Source organism: Gossypium hirsutum, chromosome A06 (assembly GCF_007990345.1).
Source record: "Gossypium hirsutum isolate 1008001.06 chromosome A06, Gossypium_hirsutum_v2.1, whole genome shotgun sequence".
Classification (NCBI taxonomy): Eukaryota; Viridiplantae; Streptophyta; class Magnoliopsida; order Malvales; family Malvaceae; genus Gossypium; species Gossypium hirsutum.
The window spans coordinates 12,752,485-12,761,329 of record NC_053429.1 but is presented as its reverse complement, the minus strand read 5'-3'; the positions used below and the strand labels follow the sequence as shown (position 1 = coordinate 12,761,329).

General features: G+C 36.8%; 1 non-coding gene across 1 annotated transcript; it reads right to left on the bottom strand.

Moving 5' to 3' along the window:
- Window positions 1–5,684: 5,684 nt before the first annotated feature.
- On the bottom strand, window positions 5,685–5,791 carry LOC121230985 (small nucleolar RNA R71). The gene has a single exon (XR_005929055.1). It is a non-coding gene; the product is annotated as a small nucleolar RNA R71 (small nucleolar RNA).
- Between the last annotated feature and the right edge of the window lie 3,054 nt (window positions 5,792–8,845).

The window sequence follows — 8,845 nt, the reverse complement described above, 5'->3', positions numbered from 1 at the left end:
CCCTTTCTCTTGTTTAGCTCACGGCAATGGGGGGACAAACACCACACACACATTTTTTTTTCTTTTGTTTTCCATTTCTTTATTACCCATACTCCTTATTTTATTCTTCCACTAACAAAACATGTTTCATGACATGTTTTGCCCATCCTTCCTTGTCATGGCCGGCCACTACTCATTAGGGGGGGAATTTGACATGCAAGTCCCCCCTTTGTCCACATGCACTAGTAGGTCCTCACACATTGACCTATCACATTTTAGAATTTTCTCACATAAGTCCTATTGACTAAATTCACATGAAATCAACCAAATTGAAGCTTGAAATTTTCACACATTCATAATTACATATTCTACACAATAAGTATCACATTCAAACATTTCGGTGACTCGGTTTAGCGGTCCCGAAACCACTTCCCGACTAGGGTCAACTTTGGGCTGTCACATTATATTATCATTATACATATAAATCCAAGCACATATAAGTGCATAGTACATATATATATTCATTATAAATATCACCTTGACCGAATGTCTATTTAGCCAAATTAACATATTAGCATTTAATTTCCAAAGTCAAATAGTCATTACAAATCTAATTCACATATACACAATTACATAAGCTCACGTGTCACCATATAATTTCATATACATATATTGATTATGTGACCGAATACATAAATTCCCATACATATAATTAAGACTCATTCCAATAATATTCACAAGGTTGAATACACATACCTAGTTTACATATAATCCTCATTTGCAGTACACACAATTTGTAATGAGTATCAAATTACACACTTACCTTATTTTAAGTAAACATCAAGCTAATTCATACTTGGTCATTTAGCTCGTTTACACACTCGAACACAACTTATCTTTGCCTGATGAACCATTTATAATTGGACAAGACACTCGGATAATCACATATATATCATACAATGCCAACGTCCCAGACGTGGTCTTACATGTAATCACAGATCAATGCCACTGTCCTAGACAGGGTCTTATTCGTACACATATATCAGAGTCACATATCGATGCCATGGTATTACTCGCACACATAAATCAGAATTCTATGTCATTACATATGTTTCCTAACTATTCCTAAGGTTCATACGGGGCTTTCGGACATCGTAACTCAGTCGAAACGAATTCGGAAATATAACAGCCAAACTTATTCACATTTGGCCATAGCATACGTAATTTCATATATATTTCATTCCAGCATGTATACTTAGGATTTAATTTAAATTTAGCATGTATACATATTTCTAAGGTCATTGTCATCCATCACATGCAACTATGGTCTAATTGCAACATAAAGGCTTCCACTTAAAAATCCAATAGCATTTCGACCCTTTATACAAATAACCATTAAATTTTTATTTTACGCGATTAAGTCCTTTTATTTAATCGGACACTCAAACGATAAAATTAAATCACGAAAATTTCATAGATATAAACTCACACAAAATAAACACGAAAAATAATTTTAAAATATTTTTCTGACTCAAATTTTTGGACCCGAAACCACCATTTTGACTAGGGTCTAAATCGACCCAGACTGTACTTGCCCTCTGTCTGGTTGTTTTTGTAAGGGATTACAAACTGAGTTTTGTAACCTCACCTTTCTATTTGTATCTGTACAGGTAATCTCCAGTCATAGTCGAATCGGTGCTAGAGGGACTCAGAGGTGGCCACACAACCGCATAAATTTTCATATCTGATTTAGATTATAAATAATTTCATTTTGGGTATTTTGTTGTAATAAGGCCTTTATGGATTTTTACTTTAATTTTTCATTTTTATTTGTTTTGGTTTATAATTGTTAGTAATAGGAAAACTCGAGTTTTTAAAAGAAACAATATTTTTACAAAGAAAACGCAAGTACGCAACTGTTTTACAAAGCTTTCACTATAAAATGACATTTTGAAATTAATAATGTTTTTAAAAGTAAATACTTTTTAATAGTAACGCAAGTTTTGAAACGAACGACACATCCCAATATCGTCATTAAGATCACACAAAGAGATTAATTAGAAAAAGGATTTTTCAACGATATCACGCTTTACGAAAAACATTTCAATGTGACATCGTCGGATTCAGCCATAATGTCTAGGTCAGATCTGGGGTGTTACAAATTTGACAGTAAATATGATGGTATGTAATTCATGCCACGTGACAGTGTGTATAATGTGCTAATGATATGATTATGTGGTGAAAACATTCGGATAATCGGTAAGTAATAGTTGATGGCATTATGGATATTTTGGCCTTGTGTCTTAATGAAACCATTGAATATAGTTGTCATGCCATAGGATTGTGAGTACTCACTTATTTGTGTTAAGATATATGGGGCTTTGAAGCCCAATGATAGTTTTTGAGAAATAAGGGAATGTGAGCCAAGCTCCATTCACTGGGATATGTATGTGTAGTGTGCTGGAGAGCGTTAGCTATATGATTTGCTTATGGGATTTGTTTGACTCTAGGAGTCTATATGTGGTGTGGTGGAGATCCATGTATTCGATGAGTAGTGATAGAGTCCACTTTATGCTTCATAAAGTCAATAGCAAAATTATCATACACTGTGACTAAATGTGATTATATGTAATTATACGTGCTTATATGTGATTGATATGTTTTAAAATAAAATATATGTATGCCTAAACGTTTGTATAAATAAGGTGCAAAAGAATGCTTGGAATATGACTAAATATGTGAATTGTGACACTTAGTTAATGATGTTTTGGGAATATGTTGTATGTTGTTTGGTTGATGCGTGATGACTTATTTGCGTAGTGGTTGTTCTATGAATTCACTGAGCTTGTTAATGTCACCCACTCCATTTTATCATTTGCAGAGTAGTTGCGTTCCTAGTGTGAGCGGTGTGGCGAGGGATTGATCCAAGTCCTTTTTTATTCATTATAGCATGTGTTTTTCTTATTCTAGTTCTAAGGAATGAAAAGGAAATGTGATAGACATTTATATCGGATTATTAGGATGTATTTGGGATTATTTGTATATTACGTATGTTTGGAAGCTTGTGAACTTAGACATGGTGTTTGGTTTATTGTTTAGAAATTTTGATGCTTATGTGACTATGTGAATGAAACATGATGTTTAGGGACTATGTTTGAATGATTTAAATGCTCTTATGCGCTAATTTTTTGTAACCTGAAGTAGAGGTATCGATATTAAGGCTTTTAAAATGATACCTCTGTATTTTCAAAAGTACACGTAATGGAATAACAATTTGGTATCGATGCCTTAGCCTGAGTATCGATACTCAGGGTGTAATTATCAATACCTTGAGAAAGGTATTGATATTTTTCTGATGTTTTGAAATGTGGTGAGAAACAAAATGCTAGCTTGGTATCAATTTTCAAAGTGATATCAATACCACTTAAAGGAAATATCGATTCCATAGAGGCGGTATCATATCTATGTAACATTTTTAAGAAATTCTGATAAGTGGTCCTACTGCATGATTAACACCCATGTTATGCTATTTTATGAATTCCTGGCATCATTTATCAACTTAAAGTGAATGTATGTGATTAACGCCAAATTATACATAGTTTTACCCCAAATACATAGCATATTTATGGATGTTTACTACTAGATTTGTGGATTTTGGTTCTCCTAATCCTGTTATTTCATGTTTTGTACTCAGGAGAGCACCAAGAGTCAAAAGGAGCCAAAAACGACCTAAAAAGGGACAAAATAGACCAAATCGAGAAGATCAGATGGCCTAAGCCTTGCCACACGAGCATCACACACGTCCGTGGCCTTCGGAGGTGTTGACCAAGGTTTACACGATTCACACGGCCTGGCCATTGAGCCCACATGGCCGTGGCAATTTAATAGACCGAACACGGCCTGGCAATCAAGTCACACAGCCGTGGCACACGGGCATGTCCTTTTTTCAAAGAGTTGTATTTTACACGGAAAAAGGTACTTAGGGAGGAAGAAAGCCAATCCAAAGCCTATATAAACACCCTAAGTATGACCCAGAGAGGAGGCCTCTTCTAGAACTTTTTTGGAATACAGAACCACGCGCCAGAATTACTTGAAGGAAGCCAAACGATCCATCCCAAAATCCGCAGCTACTCCAAGACTGAAGATCTCTCTTAGAATTCCTTTAGGGATTTTAGAGTTTTCTTCATGTTTTGTTATTTTTATACTTTTGAGATGTACTCTTAGTTTATTATGAACTAAACCCCTTAGATACCTAAGGGGGATAAAACCTATGATGGATCTTGTTATTATTATCTGAATTGTATGATAAATACTAGATTTGTTCTTAATTATGTGTTCTTAATGCTTGAGTTAATATTCCGGGTATTAATTCATGATTTGATGTGCTTATGTAGAGGAGGAATAGACCCTGCCTAAGAGTAGATTTGGCATAATTAAGTGGAGTTGATCGAACGCATAGAAAGAGGGTTACGAGATTTTGTCAGATTAGGGTGAAACCTAATAGGAGTCCATAGAGTGATTTACTACTTCCCTAGGGGTTTTAATTAAGAAAGAAATTTTGATTAATTCTACTGAGGGTTAGACGTTATTAGTCTCAAAAGGGATAATAACATAGGTTAGGGAGTCTCACGGATCAAGTCAATTGAATAAATCGTCCGGTTCAAAGTCAGATAACAAGTGAAATCTAGGTGGATTCCTCCTTTGGTGTTGTCTTTATCAATTGCTTATCTTCAAGTCTTTTTCCAAATTTTCTCTTCGCTTTAATTAAATTAGTTAATTAGTTTAGATAATTAGTTTAATAAACAAATCCTTTTATTCCTAGGCTAGATACTAAAAAGATAGTTATTACTGGTACTTTTGGTTCCCTTGGGTACGATATCCCAGTCTTGCCGTTACTATACTATTGTTCGATAGGTGCACTTGCCTTTTCATCGTGATAATAGTTAGTCTAGGTTTGATCTTCATTATAAATATTTATTACTTGTTACAAATCATGCGATCAAGTTTTTGGCGCCGTTGCCGAGGAACTGAAATATTAGGAACACTAAATTTTTGTTACTTTAGCCATTTATTTTTCTTGCAATTTTATTTTATTTTATTATTTATTAATTTACTTTTTCTCTCTCTTGAGAGGTTTTTATAGTTTATGACTAGAAGAAACCCATCAGGACCATTACTTTTTGACGAAGAAATTGATCGCACAGTTCGTAGAAATCAAAGAGAAATAATGCATAGTTTACGATACGCGGAGAACGAGTGAGAAGACGATACTCAAACCCCAACCAAAGGGATGGCCGAAAACCCAGGCGATTAGCTGCATCCTGCAATTGCAGCTAATCAAAATCATGCTCCACGTACTATGTATGACTATGCTAAACCTTCTTTAACAGGAACTAAGTCTAGTATAGTTAGACTTGCTTTTGCTGAGAATAATTTTGAACTAAAGCCTAATACAATTCAGATGATATAGCAGTTGTTTGCAGGATGAGGATCCCAACACACACTTGGCGAATTTTCTTGAATTTTGCAATACATTCAAAATCAATGGCATTTCCGATGATGCCATTCGTCTTCAATTATTTCCCTTTTCACTGAGAAACAAAGCCAAGCAGTGGTTGAACTCATTACCACGAGGGTCTATCACTACTTGGGAACAAATGACCGAGAAATTTTTACTAAAATATTTTTCACCAGCTAAAATGGCTAAATTACGTAATGATATTTCTTCTTTTGTGTAGATGGATTTAGAAACACTTTACGATGCATGAGAGAGATACAAGGACTTACTGAGAAGGTGCCCTCACCATGGGTTACTGCTTTGGCTGCAAGTTCAAACGTTCTACAATGGTGTGAATCCCTCGACAAGACAAATGATTGACGTAGCTGCTGGCGGAACCATCAACAATAAAACACCGAAAGATGCCTATGAATTCATAGAGGAGATGCCACTGAACAACTATCAGTGGCAAGTTATGAGGACAAAGCCAACGAAAATAGCCGGCGTTTATAACATCGATTCAGTTACAATGCTCTCTAACCAGGTAGAACTTCTCAATAAAAAGATTGATAGTGTTCTTGGTTCTACGCAGGTACATCCAGTAATGAGGTGTGACTCAAGCGGAGGAGGTGTGCATAAAGAATACCAATCCTTCAATCCTACAACTGAAGAAGAACAGGTCAACTGTATGGGTAACAATAATTTTGGATCTCAAAATAACCCATACAGTAATACTCATAATGCAAGTTGGAGGAACCACCCAAATTTCTCCTGGGGTGGTCAAGGGAATCAAAAGCCACAAAATCCTCAGGGTTTTCAATAGCCACCTCATCAACAAGAGAAGAAACCAAACCTTGAAGAGATGCTTTCTAAATTCATTTCGATGTTAGAAACCCATTTCCAAAATACCGAGACAGCACTTAAGAATCAACAAGCATCGATCCAAGGACTCGAAACTCAGATAGGCCAGCTGTCCAAACTAATCTCCGAACGACCACAAGGTAGCTTACCAAGTAATACTGAACCTAATCCGAGGGAACACCTCAATGCAATTAGCACTCAAAATAAGGACGGACTCATTGCACTCGAGCCAGAAATACAGCAAAACAACGCAATGAACAAAGGATGAGAAGAGGTAAACAATAATGATCCCAAACAGGTAAGTACGAATCATGAACCTCGTGTGCCATATCCTAAAGCGAAGACGACAAACAGAACAGAAGAACAATTCAGTAAGTTTGTCAAACTTTTAAAGAAATTACATATTAACTTATCCTTTATTGAAGTTCTTTCGCAAATTCCCAACTCAGCAAAATTCTTAAAAGAACTTCTGAGCAATAAAAGGAAATTAGACACTACATCGTATGTGGAACTCAATACAGCCTGCTCAGCTATTCTAAAGAATAAGCTACCTAACAAATTGAAAGGTCCAGGGAGTTTTACAATTCCTTGCTTAATTGGTAGTTTATCTATGAATAATGCTTTAGCTGATCTAGGGGCAAGTATAACCTATAAAATGTTTAAACGACTCAGTCTCGGTAAACCTAAATAGACTAGGATGAGCATACAATTGGCTGACAAAACAGTTAGATTTCCTAAGAGTATTATTGAAGATGTTCTCGTTAAAATTGATAAGTTTATTTACCCAGTAGACTTTGTCGTCTTAGATGTGGATGAGGATAATGAGGTACCTTTAATTTTAGGACGACCCTTTTTAGCAACTACCAAAACCATTATTAATGTAGGCACAGGAGAGCTAACACTTCGTGTAGGTGACAATGCAGTAACACTTCAAGCACGCGACTCAGTCAAAACCTCTAAAACTCAAGATAACGCTATAAAACCTGTCGATGATAAAACTAATACTCAATGACCCTTGCAGGAACCCCCTCGAACCAAGACAACAAAGACAGTGCACTATTATCATATAGAGAACAAAGACACCCATAAGAAACGAAGGCTTCAAATAGAGGAACTAAATGAATGGCGAGCACACAAACCGAGAACACGTGATAAACCGAAACTATGCCAAAACAAGCCCAATACCTCTCCTAATCAACTTTTGGTTGGCGATAAATTCTTACTGGATGTCGTAGATCCCCACATTGTCACTACCACACCAAATGAGGAAATCCCTCTTACGGTACTCAGCATTTTCCCATTCGGTACGGTTAAGGTGAGACATCCCAAGTTCGGTACTTTTAAGGTAAACAACATCCAATTAAAACCTTATTTTAAGATTGACAGCAGGAACGAGGAGTATGAACTCCTCAAACCACCATGATAAATCAACGGAGAGGTAAGTCGAGCTTAGACTATAAATAAGCGATTCTCGGGAGGCAACCTGAGCACTAACATATTTTGATTTCTTTATTTTTAACATCTCACACTTCGAATCAATTAACTTAGTCTTTGAATTTCAAAGTTTTTCAGCACACACAGCTAGGCACACGGGCATGCCTAAAGTCGTGGCCAAACAGGGGAAGAGACACGGGCGTGCGATACGGCCGTGTTGAAGCAGGACATGATTTCCCCAAAATACGGGGTGCGATAGATCCCCACGGCCATACGACATGGCCGTGGGTGAACTTGATAGGAAAAACACGAGCGTGGGGATAGAAAACCACGGGCGTGCCAGGGACAAGGCTCGATTCTATTTCTTCAACACGGGCGTGAGCCACGCCCGTGCCGTTAAGCCGTGGATAACAATACACAGGCGTACATGGGCGGGAGAGAAGCGAACAATGCTAGGCACGACCATGCGATATGGTCATGTACCACACACGCCCAAGACACACGGGCTTGGGAGAATAGCCAAGCACGACCTAAATTTGCAAAATTCGAAACACACGGGCTCACCCTCATAAGTACACGGGCATGGCCCTAGGCCGTGTGGCCCTCCCCTATATAAGCAAATCACTGTTCATTTTCTTTTTCCTTTCAAAAGCCCTAGCTGAAATCTCCCCTTCTCCACTCCCTGATCCCTATTCTCAACCAGCACTTTCGCATCGCCACTCCAGCACCACCACCTGAGGGCCTCACCGACGAGGATCATTGAATCCTCCTATTTTTTTTATTTATTCATATTTTTATTTTATTTTATTTATTTTTATTTTTATTTTTCTTTTGATTTTTATTTTCATTTCAATTTTATTATTTTATTTTGAAAGACATGTTTATATTATTAAATTTTACTTTTTTCCATTTTCTGGTATTTCTAACAAGTAATTCCACTACGCTCTCTTCCACACCAACTCTTAATAAGCTCTTCGTGATTCTACAAACTTCCAAGCAAAGCTGCTAGGAATATTTTATTGAATGAGGAAACAAAAGGGAAACAATACCTCACGAGTGCCATGTTCAACGACC